Source organism: Siphateles boraxobius, unplaced genomic scaffold (genome assembly GCF_051911475.1).
Source record: "Siphateles boraxobius isolate OS27281-9 unplaced genomic scaffold, OSU_SipBor_1 99, whole genome shotgun sequence".
NCBI classification, from domain to species: domain Eukaryota; kingdom Metazoa; phylum Chordata; class Actinopteri; order Cypriniformes; family Leuciscidae; genus Siphateles; species Siphateles boraxobius.
The window spans coordinates 2,007,501-2,032,500 of NW_027509229.1; the positions used below are offsets into that span (position 1 = coordinate 2,007,501).

A 25,000-nucleotide genomic window follows, 5' to 3' on the forward strand; every position below is an offset into this window, starting at 1 on the left:
ATAAAACCGAACACTGAAGGACCGAGAAAAAGAGTGACTTTAAAAGGTGAGCAACAAAGTATAGATGAAAAGGAACTGGTAAAGGACTCGGAGGAGAATGAATGAAAAGATGGATTTTAGCAATGTCTTTTTAAGAACTTTTTTTTGTGTCATGATTTTAAGAATGGTTACTTTTAATGCTAGAGGTTTAATGGACATGAGGAAATTTGAAAAAGTGAAGGAAATGTGTAAAAGAGAAGATGTGATAATGTTACAAGAGACTAACTGGAAAGACTTGCATATAAGTGAAATAAGAAAAAAATGGAATGGAGAGATTTTATACAACAACGGGGATGATAGATTTGGAAGAGGAGTTGCAGTACTAATAAGAGAAAATAGAGATATAAAATGTAAAGTAGTATATAAAGATAAAGTGGGGAAATGTATAGGTTTTGAAATGGAATATGAAGAGAACAAAATTCTTGTGGTAAATGTGCATGCACCACCGGAAGAGATTAAGAAGAGGGAATATTTTAATGGTTTAAGGGAACTTTTAAGGAAATATAAGGATATTGTTATTATGGGGGATTTTAATGTTGTTTTTAGTAAACTGGACATGGCTGAAGGAATGGTTTTTAAGACAGATACAGGAAGAAAAGAGTTAAAAGGGCTGATGGAAGAAAATGAATTGATTGATGTATGGAGGGAAAGAAATGAAAAGAGAAAAGAATTTTCAAGAAGACAAATTGTGGGGAATTTTATTTGTAAAACGAGAATTGATTTTATTTTATGTACACGGAATATGGAAAGCTATTTAGAAAAAATAAGATATGAAGAAACTAGTTTAAGTGATCACAAGCCTATTTTTATGCAAATTGATTGGGATACAGTGAAAAGAGGGCCGGGAGTATGGGTTTTAAACACAGGGATTTTAAAGAACGAAGACTATGTTTTAAGTGTACAGGAAATTATAACAAAGGAAAAAGAAAACGGAATGTATAGAGAAGACAAAAGGATTTGGTGGGAAAATGTGAAGTATTTAATCAAAGATTTTAGCATAAAATATTGTGGGATAATTCAGAGATGTAAAAAGGGTAAAGAAAGAGACATACGAGAACAACTAGAAAAGGAATTGAACATGAATGAAAAAGATATACAAAAAATAAAAGAAATAGAGGGAAAACTGAAAGAAATAGAAGAGAAGAAATATAATGGGGCACGATTAAGAAGTAAAGCAAAGTATACAGTGGAAGGAGAGAAATGTACTAAGTTTTTTTTGATTTGGAAAGAAGGGGAATTTCACAAACAATTAAAATAATACAAAGGGAAGATGGAGAGATAGTGGAAATAAATGAAGAGATACTAAAAGCAATAAAAGCATACTATGGAAAGCTATTCAAAGCAGAAGGAGTAAAGGAGGAAGAAAAACTAGAATTATTGAAACAAATAAAGACCAAAGTAGGAGAGGATGACAAAAAAGAGTGTGACCTAGAGATAAGAGAAGAAGAGATAAAAAGAGCAATAAGTGAACTGAATAAAAGGAAAAGCCCAGGTATTGACGGTTTAGGGAATGAATTTTATATAACTTTTAAGGATTTTTTAACGGATATTTTAAAAGAAGTATATGAAGAGACTTTTAAGAAAGATGAAATGAATCAGAGAATGGGGATGGGATTAATTAAGTTGATATATAAAAGAAAAGGAGAAAAAGCAGATTTAAAAAATTATAGACCCATCACAATGTTGAACACAGATTTGAAAATTTTAACAAAAGTTTTAGCCAACAGATTGAAAGAGGTAATGCCAACCATAATCAAAACAAATCAAGTATATGGAGTGAAAGGGAAGGATAATACAGACACAACAATAAGTATAATAGATAGAATAAGGTATATGAAAGAAAAAAATAAGGATGGATATGTTATTAGTTTGGATTTTGAAAAGGCCTTCGACAGAGTAGAACATGACTATTTATTTGAGATTTTAAGTGGGTATGGGTTTGGGGAAAGTTTTATCAAATGGATTAAAATTTTATATAAAGGAGCAATAACAAGAGTAAAATGTAATGGGTTTTTAACAGAATGTTTTAAATTAACTAGGTCAATAAGACAAGGATGTCCACTATCAGCACTTTTATATTCACTAGTTGCAGAACCTTTGGGATTAGCTGTTAAAAGAGATAAAGAAGTAAAAGGGATAGACATTGAAGAGAGTGGGGAAAATGAAAACATGTTTCAATACGCAGACGATACAACAATAATGGTTAAGGATATAAACAGTGTTAAAAAAGCAATGGAAGTGGTACAGACGTTTTGTAGGGGATCAGGGAGCAAGATAAATGAAGAGAAAACAGTATATATGAGATTTGGAGGGGCGAGTGTTTTAGCAAATGATTTTAAGTTTAAAGAATCAAAGGAAATAAAGATCCTAGGTGTTTTAATAGGGAAAGACGAAAAATATGTTGAAGTAGTAATGTGGGAAGAAATACTAGGAGGAATTGAAAGAAGGTTACATTTTTGGAAATTGAGGACTTTAAGTTTAAAGGGGAAGGTTTTGATTGTAAATGTTTTAATGGTAGCAAAGTTGTGGTATGTTTTATATGTGACTTCTATGCCGATGTGGGTGGAAAAAAGGCTGAAGAAATGTTTTCTGGATTTTATATGGGATGGAAAACCTCCAAGAATTGCATACAAAACTATAATAGGAGAAGTTGGAAAGGGAGGGATGGGATTGATAGATGTGGAACAAAGAAAAAATAGCTTAAGAGTTAAAGTAATAAAAAAGTATCTGGATGAGAAAATTAAAACAACGTGGAAAAAGACGATGGAATATTTTTTAAATAAATGTGGGAATTTTAATTTGGGAGATAATATTTTATGGATGAAAACTAAGAATTGGATGGTGAAAGGAATGCCAGATTTTTACAGAGAATTGATGAGTGCTTGGGGGAAATTTTTAACTATTGTTAATTTTAATCCTCAAGGTAGAGAGAGCATTTTAAACCAGCCTTTATTCTTAAACAGCGGCATTTTAAATCAGGGGAATGTGATTTTTTTAAAGAAATGGTGGGATGTTGGGATCACAAGAGTTAGAGATATTTTATATGAATTTAAAGAGGGATTTTTACCATTACAGTATATAATAGATACAATGGAAGTGGCAAAAGAGGATTTTAATGAACAAGAACTACAAAATAAGTATGAAATAATGAAAGAAGCAATACCCAAAGAGTGGATAAAAAGAATAGAAGATATGGAAGAAGAGAAACAAGGGAAAAAAGTGAATGTAAAGTTGGGAGAAAAACGATATGCTTTTAATGAATGTACTGTGAAAATGTTTTACTGTTTTTTTAGAGAGGGGGTTTTCAGAAAACCAAAAGTCAATGAGTACTGGGTACAGAAATACAAAGATCTAAAAGAAGAGGATATATGGAATAACATGAAAGGTACAATGATAGATGCAAAATTGGAGAGTTTTGAATATTTAATCAGACACAGAGCAATTTTTACTGACATTATTTAAAAAAAAATCCACATGGAACTAAGTGAAACATGTAAAGTGTGTAATGTGGAAGATGAAAGTTTTTTACACTTGTTTTTAAATTGTAGAGAATTGGAAGATTTTAACAAAAAGGGTAAAAGACTGATTGAAATGTTGAGAGGGGAATCCAATGAGAGGACTGTAGAATGGAATAGAGTGGTGATGTTTGGGATGGAAGAAAAGGGTAAAAACAAAAGTTTTATTAATCTGTGTGTGATGCTAATGAAAAGTGCAATATGGGAGAGAAGAATTGTAGCAAAAAAGGAAAAAATCGTGTTGGATGTTTGGATTGCTTTTAAAAGGAAAACTGAATTGTATATTGAAGGATTGTATGAGTATTTTAAATGTGAAAATAAGTTGGATGTTTTTTATGGTGTTTTTACCCCAAAAGTTTGTGGTGTTTTAAAGGATCTAATGTGGAAGTTGCCTGGAAGTGAAGAAGTTTTTTAAATTATGTAAATGATTTGTGATGTAGAATGGTTGTGGAAGAAAATCTGTATCTTTTAATTTCTATTTGATTTTATTGTATTTTATTGATTGAAATTTTCCAAAAAAAAAAAAAAAAAAAAAGTCACGCCCGATCTCGTCTGATCTCGGAAGCTAAGCAGGGTCGGGCCTGGTTAGTACTTGGATGGGAGACCGCCTGGGAATACCAGGTGCTGTAAGCTTTTTTGATTTAAAAAAAAATAAATAAAAAAAAAAGAGTCCCTGAGCTTCTTCAGAAAGCCTTTAAAAGTCTCTGAGATTCTTCAGAGAGCATGAAAGAGTTTGAGTTTTTTCAAAAGTTCTTCTTAGTTTTCTTCATTAATGGTCTAACCTTTTAAATAGCCCAATTTTGGCAGCAGTTTTTGCTTACGGCCATACCACCTTGGTCACGCCCGATCTCGTCTGATCTCGGAAGCTAAGCAGGGTCGGGCCTGGTTAGTACTTGGATGGGAGACCGCCTGGGAATACCAGGTGCTGTAAGCTTTTTTGATTTAAACAAAAAAAGAGTCCCTGAGCTTCTTCAGAAAGCCTTTAAAAGTCTCTGAGATTCTTCAGAGAGCATGAAAGAGTTTGAGTTTTTTCAAAAGTTCTTCTTAGTTTTCTTCATTAATGGTCTAACCTTTTAAATAGCCCAATTTTGGCAGCAGTTTTCGCTTACGGCCATACCACCTTGGTCACGCCCGATCTCGTCTGATCTCGGAAGCTAAGCAGGGTCGGGCCTGGTTAGTACTTGGATGGGAGACCGCCTGGGAATACCAGGTGCTGTAAGCTTTTTTGATTTAAAAAAAAAAAGAGTCCCTGAGCTTCTTCAGAAAGCCTTTAAAAGTCTCTGAGATTCTTCAGAGAGCATGAAAGAGTTTGAGTTTTTTCAAAAGTTCTTCTTAGTTTTCTTCATTAATGGTCTAACCTTTTAAATAGCCCAATTTTGGCAGCAGTTTTTGCTTACGGCCATACCACCTTGGTCACGCCCGATCTCGTCTGATCTCGGAAGCTAAGCAGGGTCGGGCCTGGTTAGTACTTGGATGGGAGACCGCCTGGGAATACCAGGTGCTGTAAGCTTTTTTGATTTAAACAAAAAAAGAGTCCCTGAGCTTCTTCAGAAAGCCTTTAAAAGTCTCTGAGATTCTTCAGAGAGCATGAAAGAGTTTGAGTTTTTTCAAAAGTTCTTCTTAGTTTTCTTCATTAATGGTCTAACCTTTTAAATAGCCCAATTTTGGCAGCAGTTTTCGCTTACGGCCATACCACCTTGGTCACGCCCAATCTCGTCTGATCTCGGAAGCTAAGCAGGGTCGGGCCTGGTTAGTACTTGGATGGGAGACCGTCTGGGAATACCAGGTGCTGTAAGCTTTTTTGATTTAAACAAAAAAAGAGTCCCTGAGCTTCTTCAGAAAGCCTTTAAAAGTCTCTGAGATTCTTCAGAGAGCATGAAAGAGTTTGAGTTTTTTCAAAAGTTCTTCTTAGTTTTCTTCATTAATGGTCTAACCTTTTAAATAGCCCAATTTTGGCAGCAGTTTTCGCTTACGGCCATACCACCTTGGTCACGCCCGATCTTGTCTGATCTCGGAAGCTAAGCAGGGTCGGGCCTGGTTAGTACTTGGATGGGAGACCGCCTGGGAATACCAGGTGCTGTAAGCTTTTTTGATTTAAACAAAAAAAGAGTCCCTGAGCTTCTTCAGAAAGCCTTTAAAAGTCTCTGAGATTCTTCAGAGAGCATGAAAGAGTTTGAGTTTTTTCAAAAGTTCTTCTTAGTTTTCTTCATTAATGGTCTAACCTTTTAAATAGCCCAATTTTGGCAGCAGTTTTTGCTTACGGCCATACCACCTTGGTCACGCCCGATCTCGTCTGATCTCGGAAGCTAAGCAGGGTCGGGCCTGGTTAGTACTTGGATGGGAGACCGCCTGGGAATACCAGGTGCTGTAAGCTTTTTTGATTTAAACAAAAAAAGAGTCCCTGAGCTTCTTCAGAAAGCCTTTAAAAGTCTCTGAGATTCTTCAGAGAGCATGAAAGAGTTTGAGTTTTTTCAAAAGCTCTTCTTAGTTTTCTTCATTAATGGTCTAACCTTTTAAATAGCCCAATTTTGGCAGCAGTTTTCGCTTACGGCCATACCACCTTGGTCACGCCCAATCTCGTCTGATCTCGGAAGCTAAGCAGGGTTGGGCCTGGTTAGTACTTGGATGGGAGACCGTCTGGGAATACCAGGTGCTGTAAGCTTTTTTGATTTAAACAAAAAAAGAGTCCCTGAGCTTCTTCAGAAAGCCTTTAAAAGTCTCTGAGATTCTTCAGAGAGCATGAAAGAGTTTGAGTTTTTTCAAAAGTTCTTCTTAGTTTTCTTCATTAACCTGTTAACCGTTTCCAGAGCGTCGGCGCACTGAAGCGTTTTTTTTTTATTTAGTTCAAATTTACTATCAGATTTAATGTTATACCTTGACAAACTATACATCATTAAAAAGATATAATACTCAAGATTCAGTATTTGACCACTATTGTATTCTGAGAAACTTATAGTGACAGTTATGTCTTAATTTGTGTCAGGAGTTATGAAATGGAAAAATGAGTCGATACCTTTAATATGAATTATGAGCGTCAGCTGGTCCATTCATAAAAAAACACTCCAAGCTGTCGTCATGACAGCGATTCGCAAAACATCGTCCCTCAGGGCTTTAGCTCAAAAATGTGCAGACTTGGAGAAATATTGATATATTCTCATAGATTCACATCATATTTCTATAGACAGGAATAATATTTGTTGAATTTATACCCAAATGCGTCGATGTAATCATTATGATCGCTTCTTACTGAGATGTGCTGTGTTTTCAATTCATACCAATAGCCTGAGGGCGCTATATGCACAATAACAGTCCATTTATGGACCACGAAGAAGACCCATAGTCATGTGACATTCCAGGACGTCACTGATACAGAAAGTAGCTGACAGAGATCGCTGTAACATGCAGATAAAGATGTTTTGAAGACAATAAACATGATTGCAATGATATTTGAGTTACCTGTGTTCTTCAAGCCATGCCAGGTATTTCATAATAATAGATTATATTTATAATGCAATGCTAATCGATATAGATTTCATCATCGTGCAGAACACTATAAATAATAAATTTTCTGTCGGATTTTTTTTTATCTGAAGCCAAATTAGATCACAGAAGATTATTTAAAACACTCGACTTGCGTTATAAAGTAAGTTTGGAGCACAAACATGGTTTCAATCTCATAAATGGTCGTGTATTGATGGTGTGCTAAGCTAACATGCTAGCTAGCCCAGGTGCACCTGCCACCAGCAGTTATTGTTTTATGATTTTTTCTAAATAGGAATGCTTACTGAAATGTTTCAGTGCATTTGATACCAGTTTCAAATATTTAGTGAGAACTTTGATAAAAGAAATTAGGGTTTGAAACCCTATGAATAGCCTGTGAATAGCCAGTCGTTAGTAGCTATAATGCAGACAAAAGAAATGCATATTTAGAGCCATAACCAGTCTGGAGAGGTGTAAATGTGTGCAGGGGAGACTCACACTGAATGGGGCTCGTTTGCACCACAAAATAATAGAGACAATAGACTGATTAGATGACTCAGAAGATAACTAAACATCAGTTTGCATTTTAGAGTCTAATCAAAATAAAGTAATTTGACATGATCTTGAAAAACATTTAACTAAATACAGAGTTTTAGACTTATCATTTTCAGATTTTAAATATAAAATGGTCACACATATGGCTTTAGCTGCAGTGCATTTCTAGATTGCTCCAGGGCCAACTTCAATTTTATTTTTATGAAGATGTTTCATGAAAGTAAATTTCTAATAACTTTACAAAACTTTGAAGCTATTTAAACATTTTTTTTTTCATTATGACAATAATTATTTCTACATTTACAATAAACTACTAGGTGTCAGCTTTCAAATGAGATCATACTTGTGCTTTTAGTGCAAAGGGTTCATAAACTGTATCTGTTTAAGTTTGGGTATGCCATTTCTGGGGATTTTTCAAAAGTGGCCTTGAAGGTTAACAGGTTAATGGTCTAACCTTTTAAATAGCCCAATTTTGGCAGCAGTTTTCGCTTACGGCCATACCACCTTGGTCACGCCCGATCTCGTCTGATCTCGGAAGCTAAGCAGGGTCGGGCCTGGTTAGTACTTGGATGGGAGACCGCCTGGGAATACCAGGTGCTGTAAGCATTTTTGATTTAAACAAAAAAAGAGTCCCTGAGCTTCTTCAGAAAGCCTTTAAAAGTCTCTGAGATTCTTCAGAGAGCATGAAAGAGTTTGAGTTTTTTCAAAAGTTCTTCTTAGTTTTCTTCATTAATGGTCTAACCTTTTAAATAGCCCAATTTTGGCAGCAGTTTTCGCTTACGGCCATACCACCTTGGTCACGCCCAATCTCGTCTGATCTCGGAAGCTAAGCAGGGTTGGGCCTGGTTAGTACTTGGATGGGAGACCGTCTGGGAATACCAGGTGCTGTAAGCTTTTTTGATTTAAACAAAAAAAGAGTCCCTGAGCTTCTTCAGAAAGCCTTTAAAAGTCTCTGAGATTCTTCAGAGAGCATGAAAGAGTTTGAGTTTTTTCAAAAGTTCTTCTTAGTTTTCTTCATTAATGGTCTAACCTTTTAAATAGCCCAATTTTGGCAGCAGTTTTCGCTTACGGCCATACCACCTTGGTCACGCCCAATCTCGTCTGATCTCGGAAGCTAAGCAGGGTTGGGCCTGGTTAGTACTTGGATGGGAGACCGTCTGGGAATACCAGGTGCTGTAAGCTTTTTTGATTTAAACAAAAAAAGAGTCCCTGAGCTTCTTCAGAAAGCCTTTAAAAGTCTCTGAGATTCTTCAGAGAGCATGAAAGAGTTTGAGTTTTTTCAAAAGTTCTTCTTAGTTTTCTTCATTAATGGTCTAACCTTTTAAATAGCCCAATTTTGGCAGCAGTTTTCGCTTACGGCCATACCACCTTGGTCACGCCCGATCTCGTCTGATCTCGGAAGCTAAGCAGGGTCGGGCCTGGTTAGTACTTGGATGGGAGACCGCCTGGGAATACCAGGTGCTGTAAGCTTTTTTGATTTAAACAAAAAAAGAGTCCCTGAGCTTCTTCAGAAAGCCTTTAAAAGTCTCTGAGATTCTTCAGAGAGCATGAAAGAGTTTGAGTTTTTTCAAAAGTTCTTCTTAGTTTTCTTCATTAATGGTCTAACCTTTTAAATAGCCCAATTTTGGCAGCAGTTTTCGCTTACGGCCATACCACCTTGGTCACGCCCGAACTCGTCTGATCTCGGAAGCTAAGCAGGGTCGGGCCTGGTTAGTACTTGGATGGGAGACCGCCTGGGAATACCAGGTGCTGTAAGCTTTTTTGATTTAAAAAAATAAATAAATAAATAAAAAAAGAGTCCCTGTGCTTCTTCAGAAAGCCTTTAAAAGTCTCTGAGATTCTTCAGAGAGCATGAAAGAGTTTGAGTTTTTTCAAAAGTTCTTCTTAGTTTTCTTCATTAATGGTCTAACCTTTTAAATAGCCCAATTTTGGCAGCAGTTTTCGCTTACGGCCATACCACCTTGGTCACGCCCGATCTCGTCTGATCTCGGAAGCTAAGCAGGGTCGGGCCTGGTTAGTACTTGGATGGGAGACCGCCTGGGAATACCAGGTGCTGTAAGCTTTTTTGATTTAAAAAAAATAAGAGTCCCTGAGCTTCTTCAGAAAGCCTTTAAAAGTCTCTGAGATTCTTCAGAGAGCATGAAAGAGTTTGAGTTTTTTCAAAAGTTCTTCTTCGTTTTCTTCATTAATGGGCTAACCTTTTAAATAGCCCAATTTTGGCAGCAGTTTTCGCTTACGGCCATACCACCTTGGTCACGCCCGATCTCGTCTGATCTCGGAAGCTAAGCAGGGTCGGGCCTGGTTAGTACTTGGATGGGAGACCGCCTGGGAATACCAGGTGCTGTAAGCTTTTTTGATTTAAAAAAACAATAAATAAATAAAAAAAGAGTCCCTGTGCTTCTTCAGAAAGCCTTTAAAAGTCTCTGAGATTCTTCAGAGAGCATGAAAGAGTTTGAGTTTTTTCAAAAGTTCTTCTTAGTTTTCTTCATTAATGGTCTAACCTTTTAAATAGCCCAATTTTGGCAGCAGTTTTCGCTTACGGCCATACCACCTTGGTCACGCCCGATCTCGTCTGATCTCGGAAGCTAAGCAGGGTCGGGCCTGGTTAGTACTTGGATGGGAGACCGCCTGGGAATACCAGGTGTTGTAAGCTTTTTTGATTTAAACAAAAAAAGAGTCCCTGAGCTTCTTCAGAAAGCCTTTAAAAGTCTCTGAGATTCTTCAGAGAGCATGAAAGAGTTTGAGTTTTTTCAAAAGTTCTTCTTAGTTTTCTTCATTAATGGTCTAACCTTTTAAATAGCCCAATTTTGGCAGCAGTTTTCGCTTACGGCCATACCACCTTGGTCACGCCCGATCTCGTCTGATCTCGGAAGCTAAGCAGGGTCGGGCCTGGTTAGTACTTGGATGGGAGACCGCCTGGGAATACCAGGTGCTGTAAGCTTTTTTGATTTAAAAAAAATAAGAGTCCCTGAGCTTCTTCAGAAAGCCTTTAAAAGTCTCTGAGATTCTTCAGAGAGCATGAAAGAGTTTGAGTTTTTTCAAAAGTTCTTCTTCGTTTTCTTCATTAATGGGCTAACCTTTTAAATAGCCCAATTTTGGCAGCAGTTTTCGCTTACGGCCATACCACCTTGGTCACGCCCGATCTCGTCTGATCTCGGAAGCTAAGCAGGGTCGGGCCTGGTTAGTACTTGGATGGGAGACCGCCTGGGAATACCAGGTGCTGTAAGCTTTTTTGATTTAAACAAAAAAAGAGTCCCTGAGCTTCTTCAGAAAGCCTTTAACCTGTTAAGCACTGAAGCCATTTTTGAGTTGTTTTGTCTGAGAGACATGCATAAAAGTACAGACTCATAACTCCAAAACTGTAACAAGGAGAGTCAAAAGGGAGGTATTGTTTGATAGAACACTTTTCAAATCTTTTGAAAATATAAATTACATTACATTTGGACATTCTCCTGCTGAGAAACTGCTGATAAAAGACAAAAAAAATATATATAATTTTTATTATGATTTTGCATATTTCTTGTTTGACATGGAATAACTCTGGAAGGAAATATGGTAGCTCAAAAATTCTTTTTTGGTGAAGTCCCTCTACAGGTGACCTGCATCTGGATAAAATTTTGTGGTGATTGCATGAAGTACTCAAAAGTTACAGCATTCTGAACAAACGTAGCATTTTTGTTTAGTCCTCGCACATTTGAAAGGCAATAAAAAATTGTTGTTTTCTGAGTGACACACAAAACTAAAGACTCATAACTCCAAAACTATAGCAAGGAGAGTCAAAAGGTAGGTATCATTTGATAGAACACTTTTCAAAGTTTTTGAAAATATAAATTACATTACATTTGGACATTTTCCTGCCGAGAAACTGCTGATAAAAGACAAAAAATAAATATAATTTTTATTATGATTTTGCATATCTTTCTAATTTGACATATAATAACTCAGGAAGGAAATAAGGTAGGTGGAAAATTCTTTTTTGGGGAATTCCCTCTACATGCGAGCTGCATCTGGATAAAATTGTGTGGTGATTGGATAAAGGAATCAAAAGTTACAGCATTTGGAACCAAGACAGGCTTTTTGTTCAGTCATTGACGCCCCCTAATGGCCATTTTTAAAATCGTTCCTCCATGGAGAATATCTAGTCATAAACGCAATAGATTATGTTCATTTTGGGCTCATTTTAATTGTAATAGTATGCTGTAAAAAATGATGTGCCATTTTCAACGATCTGTGAATGTTTCATGAGCTGTATTATGTTTTTGGCACATTGCAGTACATAGTAAAAAAAAGTATTTTATAGATTATGAAAAAAATAAATTATATTTATTAGCAAATAACTAAGCAATACTTAGGAGATGCTCAAATTGGCTACATTCACTATTAAGTTCAGACTCTAAGCTTTCAAATGACACCTATTTTGTGTTAATCAAGGCAATATTTTTGAAAAATATGATAATTAATATTTTCGCAGCCAGGTGGCCTCCGCGGGCGGTGCCCTCAGAGTTAGAGGGACTACTCAGCACTCGTTCAGAGTTGATCGAAGTTGTTAGATGCTTTAAAAAGCTGAGATTCTAAGCTTTAAGATGATACATATTTTGTGTTATCCCACGTTTGAAAAAAGCACGGATGGCTCCGGAAACATTGGAAAACACATTGCATCCCGGAAAGATGAGAGACATGTTTTTTAGCCAAGCATGCATCACTTCGTGAGGTATATCTCGTGATCAACGAAATGGATCATGTTGTGTTTGGGCTCTCTGTAATTGTGAGAATCTGCTGTCAATAAAGATGTTCGATTTTTCACAATCCATGCATGTTTCATGGCGTTATGAGCTGAAACGTCACATCAAAACAACATAGCATCACTGCTACTGCTACTTCATTGGTGCGCATAGTGCAACGTCATGTGTTAGAAGTCCATAAGGAATATCTTTAGATCTGAGTGATGGATTATGGTGAGTTTGGGCTCTTTTTAATCTTAACAATCTGCTATAAATAATGATGTGCCATTTTACACGATTTATGCATGCTTCATTGAGTTATGAGTGAAATCGCGGCATTAGTGCTCCATCTATATACAAGGCTCTATGTGCGCCTGTGGGGGTTCGTGTGTTACAACTCCATTAGGAATATCTTAAGATCTGAGTGATGGATTATGTTGTGTTTGGGCTCTTTTTAATCGTGAGGGTCTGCTGAAAATAATGTTGTGCAATATCCTACGATCTGTGCATGTTTCATGAAGTTATAAGCGAAAAACCAACGCGAGTGCTTCACCAGTATATACTTGGCTAGGTACGTCTGTGGTATTTTTTGTGTTGGAACGCCATGAGGAATATCTTTAGATCTGATTTATGGAATATATTGAGTTTGGGCTCTTTTTAATCGTGAGCCCCTGCTGTAAATAATGATATGTCATTTTTCATGATCGATGTATCTTTCATGAAGATACGAGTTAGAGGCCAAGTCTAAGCTACCTTGCTTGGCTACGTGCGTCTGTGGATTTTCTTTGTGGTAGAAATCCATGAGGAATATCTTTAGTTCTGAGTGATGGATTATGTTAAGTTTGGACTCATTTTAATCGTAAGAATCTGCTGTAAATAATGATGTGTCATTTCCCACAATCGGAGTATGTTTAATGAAGTTACGAACGGAAATCTGCCTTAAATTATTCATCCTTATATGATTTACATATGGTCTCTTGAGGGGCTTCTTGTACAAAACCTCACTCAAGTTTAGTAAAAAGCCCGAAACAATTATGCTTGTTTTATTCTACTCATTGAGACCTTTCAAATGACATATGGCACATGACTATCTGAGCTGTATGATGTATTTGACATATTGTAGTATGTACTACTTCATATATTATGTAAACATTTTTTTTCTACTTATCAGCAAATAACTCATCACTACTTAGGAAGTTATAAAATTGGCTACATTCATTGTAAATTTCAGACTTTAAGCTTTCAAATGACACCTATTTTAAGTTGATCAAGGTAACATTTAAAAAAAATATTATTATTATTTTTTATCGAAGCTAGGTGGCGCCAGCTGGCGGTACACTCCGTTTTAGAGGGATTACTCAGCACTCGTTAGGAGTTGATCAAAGTGATTAGATGCATTAAAAAGCTGAGATTCTAAGCTTTAAAATGATACCTATTTTGTGTTATTCCATTTCAGTGGTTGCTTAGAAATTTGAATATGAAGTTTTTTTCACGGGGGGGCGCCCCGTTGCCCCCGGTACGGGGGCGTTGGTTATCAACAGGTTAAAAGTCTCTGAGATTCTTCAGAGAGCATGAAAGAGTTTGAGTTTTTTCAAAAGTTCTTCTTAGTTTTCTTCATTAATGGTCTAACCTTTTAAATAGCCCAATTTTGGCAGCAGTTTTCGCTTTCGGCCATACCACCTTGGTCACGCCCGATTTTGGTACAGTCCAGGAAGTGATTCAAGGTAGTAGAAGAGAGAGGCTCTTCAAGCATTATTTTGTTTTATTTATTTTGATTTAACTGGAAAAGTGGTGAAGTAGTATTATCCTTTGCTGAGAAGTTTTACTGAAGCCCCAAACAGTGATTACTGTTTGGGGTTTAAGACTTTGGGAAGGATGGATTTAATGGTACAAACACACGGACAAGGCAAACGAGTCAAGATGGATGACAAGGACGACGATGATAGGATTACAAATATGGATGAAAGAAACACAAAGGAGGACTTTGGGGAGACATCATGGGCAACAGTGGTTTCAAGAGGAAAGCAGCAAAGGAACATTAGTAATTTAGAAAGGACAACGGATCTGCAATCAACTAAAGGTACAGAAAGTGCAAAAGGAACAGAGGAAAGCAGATTGAGGATTTCACAAAGACAAGAAATGGTTAACAGACTTAAAAAACAAGTAAGATATCAAAGACAATATAAGAAAGAAGCGACATTAACCCTGATTTTGGAAGACATTGAAACTACAACAATAGCAATGATAATCAAGGCAGTGGAAAATGAAGCTGGAATTGGCAAACTCATTGGGTTAAGGAGAAAACTAAACAATGAATTTGAAATGACCATGGAAGATGAGAGAGACTGTGAAGGTTTGCTGGATGGGATGATGATTAATGGACAAAAATGCGAAGTGAGGAAGCTGTGTGCCATGGAAAGAATGGTGTCTTTTTTGAATATGCCAAGTTATATTGAAGATGAAGACATCGTTAATAAGCTGATCATGTGGGGTGTTACTCCCATCCTTCCTATAAGAAGAAGGTACTATCCAGGGACTACGGTAGCAGATGGAACGCGTTTTTTAAAAGTTAAGTTTCCGAAGGAGGTGACATCTTTACCGTACAACACCAAATTTATGACTGAGGAAGGAGCACAGTTTTTTAGAGTAATACATGACCATCAAGTAAAGACGTGCAGGATTTGTGCAAGCACGGAACACCAGAAGAAGGATTGCACTTTATACACGTGCAGAGATTGTCTTGAGCAGGGGCATTATGCGCGGGACTGTAAAGCACCGCGGTGCCAAGGCTGCAGAAAGGCAATAAAGAGATGCACATGTGAGAAGGATGAAGAAAGAAGTGAAGAAGAAGGAATGGAGATACAGGAGGAGAGTGGAGACGCTGCAAGTGAAGGGAGTAATGAAGCGTCGGAGCAGGAAAAAAGAGTTGAAGTTGAACAAAATGAAGATGAAGATGAAAGTCAGGATGAAGAGACCGACGTAGAGAACGAAAACCTAACTAAGGTGGATTTACTTGAAAATCGAGAGCATGCGGAGGACAGTGAACAATATGATAAAAAAGGACAAAGTGAAGAAGGACCGGAAGACAAAGAAACCAAGATATTGAGTGAGGTAAGAGAAGGAGAAATGGGTGAAAGGAGCAATGGAGTTAAAAGTAAAGGGAAAGTAAACTTGAGCAGAGGTACAAAATCAAAACTTAAAGATGCAAGTATAAACATTGAACAGGTACTGAAAAAACAAAAGATAAGAAGAGAAAAATTAATGGGGAAGATAGAGAAGGAGAAAGAGAAGAAAAGAGAATTAAGACTTGCATTACTAGAGGAAGTTAACAAATGATTGTTGGCTGGATTTTTGTATTTTCTTGTTTATTTTGTATTTTTTTTTTTTATTATTATTATTTTTTGTGCGAATGAGTTCATTATGTTTTGTATCATTGAATGCAAGGGGTTTAACAAAAATTCAGAAAATGGAGAATTTGATGGTTTTGACCAAAAAGTGTGATGTATTATGTTTACAAGAGACGTATTGGGATGATGAAATAGGTAATGAAATGAGGAAATTATGGGATGGTGAAATATATATGAATTGTGATTTGTCGAGGAAGAGGGGTGTAGCAATATTAATTAAAAGAGGGATATTTGAGGAAAACAAAATAGAATATAAAGACACAAGGTGTCGAATAATAATGATTAAATTAGTATACAAAGGGAGAGAAATAAAAGTGTGTAACATTCATGCACCGAATGAGGAAAGTGAAAAGTTTGATTTCTATAAAAGACTAAGTATTATAATGGAGAAACAAGAAAATATTTTCCTGGTAGGGGATTTTAATACAGTGCTGCAGAGAATTGATATAGATGAGTCAATGGTTTTTAGAGCTGATAGAGGGCGAAATGAATTATATAATATGATGAGGAAATACGATTTGGTTGATGTGTGGAGAGAGAGGAATGGTTTTAAAAGGGATTACTCACGAAGGCAAATTGTTGAGGGAGACTTAAAGCAAAGTAGAATAGATTTATTATTATGCGAGAGAAAAGACCTATACAATGTATCAAAAGCAGTGTATAAAATGTATAGTGAAAGTGATCATGATTTTTTATGGATAACGATGGATTTTAATGAGGTTATCAAAGGGAAGGGGACATGGATGTTAAATACAGAACTTTTAAAAATGGGAACTTACAGAATAGAAATAGAAAGTATAATAATAAGTAGTATAAACGATGAGATGTATGAAAAGGAGAAACGTTTTTGGTGGGATTGCTTGAAAAACAGAATAAAGAGGTTTTCGATACATTACTCTAAAAAAGTACAGAGAGCTAAAAGATTTACAGAAAACAAAGTTAAAAAAGAATGGGATGAAGAAATGAGGAAAATAACTGGTGGAGAGAAAAACATTGATAAGATAATAGAACTACAAGAAAAAATGAAGAATATAGAGGGAGAAAAGTGTAAGGGTGCAATAATAAGGAGCAGAGCCAAAAACATAATAGAAGGAGAAAGAAGTACTAAATATTTTTATGAATTAGAGAAAAATAGGCAGAAAGCAGACATAATTAAAAATATTAACACACAAGATGGAAGGACAGTGGAAGATAAAGAAGGAATATTAAATGAAATTAAAAGATATTACAAGGATCTATTTACGGAAAATGAGGTAAGTGCAGATGATGAGGGTTTCTTATTAGACAAAATCAAAAGTAAAGTGAACAAGGAAGACAGAGAAATGTGTGAGAGCAATATTACGGAGGAGGAAATAGAAACAGCAATTGATCAGTTAAGGAATGGTAAAACTCCAGGAATAGATGGTTTATCAGCGGAATTTTATAAGGTTTTTAAAAATATCCTATGTCCAATATTAAATGAAATATTTATTGATATTATGGAGAAGGGTGAATTAACGCAAAGTATGAAGAGGGGAGTAGTTAAGTTAATATACAAAAGAAAGGGGGAAAGAGGGGATTTAAAAAATTACAGACCACTTAGTATGTTGAATACCGATTATAAAATATTAACGAAAGTATTAGCCAATAGATTAAAAAAAGTTGTGCCTAATATAATCACAACTAATCAAGCATATGCTGTTTTAAATAGAGATATTTCTGATATAACTAATAGTATAAGAGATTTGATATGGTATATGAGGGATGCAAAAGAAAATGGTTATATAATAAGTGTAGATTTGGAAAAAGCGTTTGATAGGGTGGAGCATAAATATTTGATGCATGCAATGGAGAGGTTTGGATTTGGTAAGAATTTTATTAAATGGATAAAATGTATATATACAGACATTACAAGTTGTGTTAAAGTGAATGGGTTTTTAACTGAAGATTTTAAAGTAACGAGATCTATCCGACAAGGATGTCCTATGTCGCCATTGTTATATACTATAGTGTCTGAAACTTTGGGACAGGCAATAGAAATGGAAAAAAGTATAAAAGGAATAGTGATAAAAGGAGAAAAAACAGAACACAAGATATATCAGTATGCTGATGATACAACGTTGTTTATTAAAGACATTAAAAGTGTAGAAAAAGTGATGGAGGTTTTTGGGAAATATTGTGGGGGAACCGGGGCAAAAGTTAATAAAGAAAAAACGACATATATGAGGATTGGGGAAATGAACGAGTTACCAGTCAAAATTCCATTTAAAGAACAGAAAGAAAGTATGAAAATTTTAGGGATAAGAGTTGGAGAAAATGAATGTGTATTAAGGAAGTTGGTATGGGAGGAGGTTATACAAGGAATGGAAAAAAGGTTGAATTTTTGGCGATTAAGAGGATTGTTTTTAAAAGGGAAGGTTTTGGTTTTGAATTCTTTGTTTTTATCTAAAATGTGGTATGTTTTGGGATCTGTAAGCATGCCATTAGAAGTATATAAAAAAATAAAAAGTTTAATGCTTAATTTCTTATGGGAAAGCAAACCGGCAAAAATTGCATATGATACTCTAATTGGGAAAGTTGAGGAAGGAGGGCTAGGACTGTTGGATCCTTTAATGAGAATGAAGAGCATAAGAATAAAATTAATTAAAAAATATTGGAATGATGATAAATATGCTTGGAAAGAAGTAATGAGTTTCTTTTTAAACCAATGTGGACAAATAGGAGATGATGTTTTATGGATGAAATTAAAAGAACATATGATGAATAGAATTCCAGAATATTATAAAGAAGTCTTAAGAGCATGGGGAGAGTATGGAAAGCATGTTGTTTGTACATCTTTGAATAAAGATGAGATTTTAAGACAACCACTGTTTTTAAACAAATCACTTAAGGTAGTTGGTCACACAATATTTTTTAAAAAGTGGTATAATGCAGGGTTGAGACAAATTAAAGATATCATGTATGAAGTGGTACCTGGTTTTCTGCCGACACAAGGGATAAGAGATGCAATTGAAGAAAATTATGAAGAAGAAAGTAATTTAGTTTTAGAAGATCAATATGGGAAAATGAAAGAGATAATACCAAAAGAATGGATGAAGGTTTTGGAAGGGAAACCAGGAACAAGTGCAGGTGATAGAATGGAGGTTAGTGTTGAAATCAATAACGAACAACATGCTTTTAATGAATTAAAATTAAGTTTTTTTCAGATTGTTCTTAAATGTAATGTAATGTAAATATTTTATAATAAAAAAAAAAAATAAAAAAATTTAAAAAAAAAAGTCACGCCCGATCTCGTCTGATCTCGGAAGCTAAGCAGGGTCGGGCCTGGTTAGTACTTGGATGGGAGACCGCCTGGGAATACCAGGTGCTGTAAGCTTTTTTGATTTAAAAAAAATAAAATAAAAAAAAAAGAGTCCCTGTGCTTCTTCAGAAAGCCTTTAAAAGTCTCTGAGATTCTTCAGAGAGCATGAAAGAGTTTGAGTTTTTTCAAAAGTTCTTCTTAGTTTTCTTCATTAATGGTCTAACCTTTTAAATAGCCCAATTTTGGCAGCAGTTTTCGCTTACGGCCATACCACCTTGGTCACGCCCGATCTCGTCTGATCTCGGAAGCTAAGCAGGGTCGGGCCTGGTTAGTACTTGGATGGGAGACCGCCTGGGAATACCAGGTGCTGTAAGCTTTTTTGATTTAAACAAAAAAAGAGTCCCTGAGCTTCTTCAGAAAGCCTTTAAAAGTCTCTGAGATTCTTCAGAGAGCATGAAAGAGTTTGAGTTTTTTCAAAAGTTCTTCTTAGTTTTCTTCATTAATGGTCTAACCTTTTAAATAGCCCAATTTTGGCAGCAGTTTTCGCTTACGGCCATACCACCTTGGTCACGCCCGATCTCGTCTGATCTCGGAAGCTAAGCAGGGTCGGGCCTGGTTAGTACTTGGATGGGAGACCGCCTGGGAATACCAGGTGCTGTAAGCTTTTTTGATTTAAACAAAAAAAGAGTCCCTGAGCTTCTTCAGAAAGCCTTTAAAAGTCTCTGAGATTCTTCAGAGAGCATGAAAGAGTTTGAGTTTTTTCAAAAGTTCTTCTTAGTTTTCTTCATTAATGGTCTAACCTTTTAAATAGCCCAATTTTGGCAGCAGTTTTCGCTTACGGCCATACCACCTTGGTCACGCCCGATCTCGTCTGATCTCGGAAGCTAAGCAGGGTCGGGCCTGGTTAGTACTTGGATGGGAGACCGCCTGGGAATACCAGGTGCTGTAAGCTTTTTTGATTTAAAAAAAAAAAAAAAAAAAAAAAAGAGTCCCTGTGCTTCTTCAGAAAGCCTTTAAAAGTCTCTGAGATTCTTCAGAGAGCATGAAAGAGTTTGAGTTTTTTCAAAAGTTCTTCTTAGTTTTCTTCATTAATGGTCTAACCTTTTAAATAGCCCAATTTTGGCAGCAGTTTTCGCTTACGGCCATACCACCTTGGTCACGCCCGATCTCGTCTGATCTCGGAAGCTAAGCAGGGTCGGGCCTGGTTAGTACTTGGATGGGAGACCGCCTGGGAATACCAGGTGCTGTAAGCTTTTTTGATTTAAACAAAAAAAGAGTCCCTGTGCTTCTTCAGAAAGCCTTTAAAAGTCTCTGAGATTCTTCAGAGAGCATGAAAGAGTTTGAGTTTTTTCAAAAATTCTTCTTAGTTTTCTTCATTAATGGTCTAACCTTTTAAATAGCCCAATTTTGGCAGCAGTTTTCGCTTACGGCCATACCACCTTGGTCACGCCCGATATTGGTACGATCCAGGAAGTGAATTGGCTGCAGTGGGTGAGGGAGGCTCACCATTTTGCTCTTGTTATTTTGTTTTGTTAAATACAGTTTTTGTTTGTTATTCAAGTCCTTTTTTTTTTCATTTCTACACTTCCCAGCAGCCTAGGCTGTCTGGGGAGTTTGTTTGGTTTTTTTATTTATTTATTTACAAAATGGATGGATTACACGATAAAGACATGGATATGGCAGGAGGATCAAGACGGATTGGAGACCCTAGCATGGACAAAGGATTACGAGAAAGAAAAGACAAAGACAGAACAGAAAGGATGAGGATTTATACAAAGGAAGCAACTATAACGGTGGATTTAGCAGAGGTGCCGGATGGAAAAGCAGAGGATATTATTAAAGTTTTAACGGAGCAGGTGGGACTTGATCAAATATTGGCAGTACGCCCCAAAAAGAATAAAGAATATGAAGTGACTTTAGCTACAGAAGAAACATGTGATGAACTATTAAATGGATTGGAAATTAAAGGAAAGATTTGTGAAGTCAAGAAACTAAAAGACAGAGTTTTTGTGGTTTCAATAATGCATCTGCCGGCCTACCTAGATGACACCATTATTGTGGAAAAGCTGGAAGGATGGGGAGTAATCCCCATCTCGCAAATCAGAAGGAGAGTCTACCCGGGCACAGAAATCGAAGATGGAACACGCTTCGTAAAAGTAAAATTTCCTAAAGAAGTGGCCTCGCTACCTTATAGTGCACGGTTTGAGACAGCGGAAGGAACGCAGTACTTCAGGATTATTCACAGCAGGCAGGTTAAAACCTGTCGGCTGTGTTTGAGTCCGGAGCACATCATCAAAGACTGTCCAAACTTTACGTGTTTCAAATGCGAAGAACAGGGCCATTTCGCGAGGGATTGCAAAGCTGTCAAGTGCCCGGAATGTTTTAAAGTTTTAAATAAGTGTGAATGCTGGATGGAAGGAGGAGAAGAGGAGACACAACAGGAACAAGAGGAGGCGAGGCAGATGCAGAATGAAACTAATGAGATTGAATCAAGTGAGTCAGAAGAACAGCAGAATGAAGAAGTGGAAGGAGAAGAGATCGAGGAAGAAACTGAAGGGGTCAGTGAACAGGAGATTGGAGGTGAGGAGGAGGAGGAGGAGGAAGAAGAAGAGGAGGAGGAGATGGAACACGAGAGACGGACACAAATGGACACATCAATAAAGACAACGGAACAGTGGAACAGAAGGGGATATGAAAGGAGTAAAAGGTTGAAAAAAGAAAGAGAAAAAGAAAAAGAAAACGGACAAGAGGGCAAAAGAAAGGACAAGGAATTAGGTGGAGTGGCAAGAAGAAGAATGCAAAAGGTAACACCTAATCTAGAAAATGCCAAAAGATTTATAAGAAAAGAAACAATCAAATGTATGAACAGGTTTGAGGTTTTAAAATGTATCGAAGAAGAAGAAGCAGAAGAAGAAAATATGTAAAATGATGTCTTTTAAACTCTTAGTAATTTTATTTATGGTTTTGAATATGGTGATTTTAAATGCAAGAGGTCTACTAAATAGGGAAAAATTTGAAAGAGTAAAAGAGTTATGTAAAGAAGATGTTATTGTATTACAGGAAACTAATTGGAAAGATGAAATTATGGAAGATTTAAAAAAGAGGTGGGGTGGTGAAATATATTTTAATAATGGGGATGGAAGAATGGGGAGAGGAGTTGCTATTTTAGTAAGAAAAGAAAAGGATATTGAGGTTAAAGAAATATATGATGATGGAAAAGGAAAATGTATTGCCGTTGAAATAAGATATGAAGATAGAGAATTTATTTTGATTAATGTTCATGCACCTAATGAAGAAAAAGAAAAGAAGAACTATTTTAGTGCTTTAAGAGACTTAATGGAAAGTTGGGAGACCGTAATGATGGTGGGAGATTTTAATACAGTTTTCAATAAAAGAGATATGGCAGATGGAATGGTTTTTAAAACAGATATGGGGAGAAAAGAACTTAAAATGCTGATGGAAGAAAAAAACTTAATTGATGTGTGGAGAGAGAGACATGAAAGAAAAAGAGAATTTTCTAGAAAACAACTAGTTAGCAATTTCTTATGTCAAACAAGAATTGATCATGTTTTAAGCACAAGAAGTTTAGAATATTTTATTGAGGATATTTTGTATAAAGAAAACTCTTTAAGTGATCATAAGATGATTTTAATGAAGATGGATTTTAAAAAAGAGGATAAAGGGCCTGGAGTTTGGATTTTAAATACAGAGATTTTAAAGAGTGAAAGTTATAAATTAGGGATCGAAAAATTAATAGAAGAAGAAAGAAATGATGGGATGTACCTAGAAGATAAAAGAATATGGTGGGAAAATGTAAAATACGAAATAAAGAAATACTCAATAAAATACAGCAAATTGGTTCAGAGAGTTAAAAAAGCTAAAGAAAAAGATATAAGGAAAACATTAAAAGAAGAGTTAAACAAGAGAGAAGTAAATATACAAAACGTAATAGTTATGGAAGAAAATCTAAAGAAAATAGAGGAGAGTAAATGTAAAGGAGCAAGTTTGAGAAGTAAAGCAAAATACATGGTTGAAGGGGAGAAATGTACAAGATTTTTCTTTAACTTAGAAAAAAGTAAAGGAAGAGCAGAAATGATAAAAGAAATAAAGGGCAAAGATGGAGAACTAGTACAAGAAACGAAAGGAATTTTGAAGGAAGTAAAAAATTATTATGAAGAACTTTTTAAAACGAAGGGGTTAGATGAAGAGAAGAAAAATATACTGTTACAGCAAATATCAACGAGAGTAGAAATTAAGGACAAAGCAGAATGTGATAAAGGAATAGGACAGGAAGAAATAATACAGGCAATAGATCTTTTGAAAACAAAGAAAAGCCCAGGTATAGATGGGATAGGAAATGAGTTTTATAAGGTTTTTAAGGAGGAAATTAGTCTGATTTTAATGGATGTATATGAGGAGATTTTTAAGAAGGAAGGTCTAAATCAGAAGATGAGTTTAGGGCTGATGAAGCTAATATACAAAAGAAAGGGAGATAAAGCACTTTTAAAAAATTTTAGACCTATAACCATGTTAAACACGGATTTTAAGATTTTAGCAAAGGTTTTAGCAAATAGATTAAAGAATGTACTACCTAGCATAATAGAAACAAATCAGGCATATGGAGTAAAGGGACGAGACATAGCAGAAACAACAAGCAGTATAAGAGATATAATAAGTTACATGAATGGAGAAAAAAAGGATGGTTATGTCATTAGCTTAGACTTCGAAAAAGCCTTTGACAGAGTAGAACATGTTTTTTTATTTTCAGTTTTAGAGAAATTTGGGTTTGGGGAACATTTTATTAAATGGATAAGAATTTTATATAGGGATACAATAACAAAAGTGAAATGCAATGGATTTTTAACAGAACCGTTTGCTATTTCAAGGTCAATAAGACAAGGGTGCCCATTATCAGCTCAATTATATTCGCTGGTAGCGGAACCTTTAGGGTTGATAATCAAAAAGGAAAATAAAATAAAAGGAATAGAGATGAATGAAGGGAAAGAAATACAAAATATATATCAATATGCAGATGATACAACAATAGTAGTTAAAAATGAACTAAGTGTTAAACATGTCATGGAAAAAGTTGAATGGTACTGCCAAGGTTCTGGAGCAAAAATAAATGAGGAAAAAACAGTTTACATGAGATTTGGGAAGGTACCGGTTTTAACAGGGTGTTTTAACTTTACCCAAGTACAAGAAATTAGGATTTTAGGAGTGGTTTTAGGGAAAAATGAAAAAAGCATACGAGATATTATGTGGGAAGAGGTAGTAGAAGGAATGGAGAGGAGGTTAATATTCTGGAAAAACAGATTTTTAAATTTAAAGGGAAAGATTTTAATTGTAAATGTGTTGATGCTGTCTAAGATGTGGTATGTTTTATATGTGAATTCAATGCCTTTATGGGTAAGACAAAGATTGAAAACATGTATTTTAGAATTTTTATGGGAGAAAAAACCCCCAAGAATAGCTTATAATACTTTGATTGGACCGGCAGAAGAAGGAGGGATGGGTTTAGTAGATTTAGAACAAAAAATGAACAGTATGAGAGTTAAAGTGGTAAAGAAGTATTTGGATGAGGAAAATAAAGGGGATTGGAAAACTATAATGGAATTTTATTTAAACAAATGTGGGAATTTGAATTTGGGGGATAACATTTTATGGATGAAGTTAAAAAAGTGGATGATACAGGGGATACCAGATTTTTATAAAGAAGTTTTAAGTGCTTGGGGACTTTTTCTAACAGATGTGAATTTTAAACCATATGGAAGAGATAGCATTTTAAATCAACCACTGTTTTTAAACAAAAACATTGTAATACAAGAAAAGGAAATTTATTTTAAGAAATGGGTGGAGGTGGGAATTGTAAAAATAAGAGATATTCTATATGAATTCAAGGAGGGATTTTTACCCATGCAAGTGATTGTTGATGCGTTGGAGGAAGCGAAAGAGGAATATAATGTAAACACTATAAAGAAACAATACGAAGAAGTAAAAAAT

The 25,000-nt window shown here is 35.7% G+C and overlaps 21 non-coding genes across 21 annotated transcripts; all 21 read left to right on the forward strand.

Moving 5' to 3' along the window:
- Positions 1-4,369: 4,369 nt before the first annotated feature.
- LOC143733643 (5S ribosomal RNA) lies at positions 4,370-4,488 on the forward strand. The gene has a single exon (XR_013201566.1). It is a non-coding gene; the product is annotated as a 5S ribosomal RNA (ribosomal RNA).
- A 169-nt stretch (positions 4,489-4,657) lies between these two features.
- LOC143733645 (5S ribosomal RNA) lies at positions 4,658-4,776 on the forward strand. The gene has a single exon (XR_013201567.1). It is a non-coding gene; the product is annotated as a 5S ribosomal RNA (ribosomal RNA).
- A 169-nt stretch (positions 4,777-4,945) lies between these two features.
- Positions 4,946-5,064, forward strand: LOC143733646 (5S ribosomal RNA). The gene has a single exon (XR_013201568.1). It is a non-coding gene; the product is annotated as a 5S ribosomal RNA (ribosomal RNA).
- A 169-nt stretch (positions 5,065-5,233) lies between these two features.
- LOC143734680 (5S ribosomal RNA) lies at positions 5,234-5,352 on the forward strand. Its single transcript, XR_013202577.1, has one exon. It is a non-coding gene; the product is annotated as a 5S ribosomal RNA (ribosomal RNA).
- Positions 5,353-5,521: 169 nt separating this feature from the next.
- LOC143734328 (5S ribosomal RNA) lies at positions 5,522-5,640 on the forward strand. The gene has a single exon (XR_013202228.1). It is a non-coding gene; the product is annotated as a 5S ribosomal RNA (ribosomal RNA).
- A 169-nt stretch (positions 5,641-5,809) lies between these two features.
- On the forward strand, positions 5,810-5,928 carry LOC143733647 (5S ribosomal RNA). Its single transcript, XR_013201569.1, has one exon. It is a non-coding gene; the product is annotated as a 5S ribosomal RNA (ribosomal RNA).
- Positions 5,929-6,097: 169 nt separating this feature from the next.
- Positions 6,098-6,216, forward strand: LOC143734638 (5S ribosomal RNA). Its single transcript, XR_013202539.1, has one exon. It is a non-coding gene; the product is annotated as a 5S ribosomal RNA (ribosomal RNA).
- A 1,860-nt stretch (positions 6,217-8,076) lies between these two features.
- LOC143734042 (5S ribosomal RNA) lies at positions 8,077-8,195 on the forward strand. Its single transcript, XR_013201950.1, has one exon. It is a non-coding gene; the product is annotated as a 5S ribosomal RNA (ribosomal RNA).
- A 169-nt stretch (positions 8,196-8,364) lies between these two features.
- LOC143734639 (5S ribosomal RNA) lies at positions 8,365-8,483 on the forward strand. Its single transcript, XR_013202540.1, has one exon. It is a non-coding gene; the product is annotated as a 5S ribosomal RNA (ribosomal RNA).
- Positions 8,484-8,652: 169 nt separating this feature from the next.
- LOC143734641 (5S ribosomal RNA) lies at positions 8,653-8,771 on the forward strand. The gene has a single exon (XR_013202541.1). It is a non-coding gene; the product is annotated as a 5S ribosomal RNA (ribosomal RNA).
- A 169-nt stretch (positions 8,772-8,940) lies between these two features.
- On the forward strand, positions 8,941-9,059 carry LOC143733648 (5S ribosomal RNA). Its single transcript, XR_013201570.1, has one exon. It is a non-coding gene; the product is annotated as a 5S ribosomal RNA (ribosomal RNA).
- Positions 9,060-9,228: 169 nt separating this feature from the next.
- On the forward strand, positions 9,229-9,347 carry LOC143734182 (5S ribosomal RNA). Its single transcript, XR_013202084.1, has one exon. It is a non-coding gene; the product is annotated as a 5S ribosomal RNA (ribosomal RNA).
- Positions 9,348-9,532: 185 nt separating this feature from the next.
- On the forward strand, positions 9,533-9,651 carry LOC143733649 (5S ribosomal RNA). Its single transcript, XR_013201571.1, has one exon. It is a non-coding gene; the product is annotated as a 5S ribosomal RNA (ribosomal RNA).
- A 169-nt stretch (positions 9,652-9,820) lies between these two features.
- On the forward strand, positions 9,821-9,939 carry LOC143733651 (5S ribosomal RNA). Its single transcript, XR_013201573.1, has one exon. It is a non-coding gene; the product is annotated as a 5S ribosomal RNA (ribosomal RNA).
- Positions 9,940-10,123: 184 nt separating this feature from the next.
- On the forward strand, positions 10,124-10,242 carry LOC143734171 (5S ribosomal RNA). Its single transcript, XR_013202074.1, has one exon. It is a non-coding gene; the product is annotated as a 5S ribosomal RNA (ribosomal RNA).
- A 169-nt stretch (positions 10,243-10,411) lies between these two features.
- LOC143733652 (5S ribosomal RNA) lies at positions 10,412-10,530 on the forward strand. The gene has a single exon (XR_013201574.1). It is a non-coding gene; the product is annotated as a 5S ribosomal RNA (ribosomal RNA).
- A 169-nt stretch (positions 10,531-10,699) lies between these two features.
- LOC143733653 (5S ribosomal RNA) lies at positions 10,700-10,818 on the forward strand. The gene has a single exon (XR_013201575.1). It is a non-coding gene; the product is annotated as a 5S ribosomal RNA (ribosomal RNA).
- An 8,436-nt stretch (positions 10,819-19,254) lies between these two features.
- Positions 19,255-19,373, forward strand: LOC143733654 (5S ribosomal RNA). The gene has a single exon (XR_013201576.1). It is a non-coding gene; the product is annotated as a 5S ribosomal RNA (ribosomal RNA).
- Positions 19,374-19,542: 169 nt separating this feature from the next.
- LOC143733655 (5S ribosomal RNA) lies at positions 19,543-19,661 on the forward strand. Its single transcript, XR_013201577.1, has one exon. It is a non-coding gene; the product is annotated as a 5S ribosomal RNA (ribosomal RNA).
- A 169-nt stretch (positions 19,662-19,830) lies between these two features.
- Positions 19,831-19,949, forward strand: LOC143733656 (5S ribosomal RNA). The gene has a single exon (XR_013201578.1). It is a non-coding gene; the product is annotated as a 5S ribosomal RNA (ribosomal RNA).
- Positions 19,950-20,131: 182 nt separating this feature from the next.
- LOC143733657 (5S ribosomal RNA) lies at positions 20,132-20,250 on the forward strand. Its single transcript, XR_013201579.1, has one exon. It is a non-coding gene; the product is annotated as a 5S ribosomal RNA (ribosomal RNA).
- Positions 20,251-25,000: the final 4,750 nt, after the last annotated feature.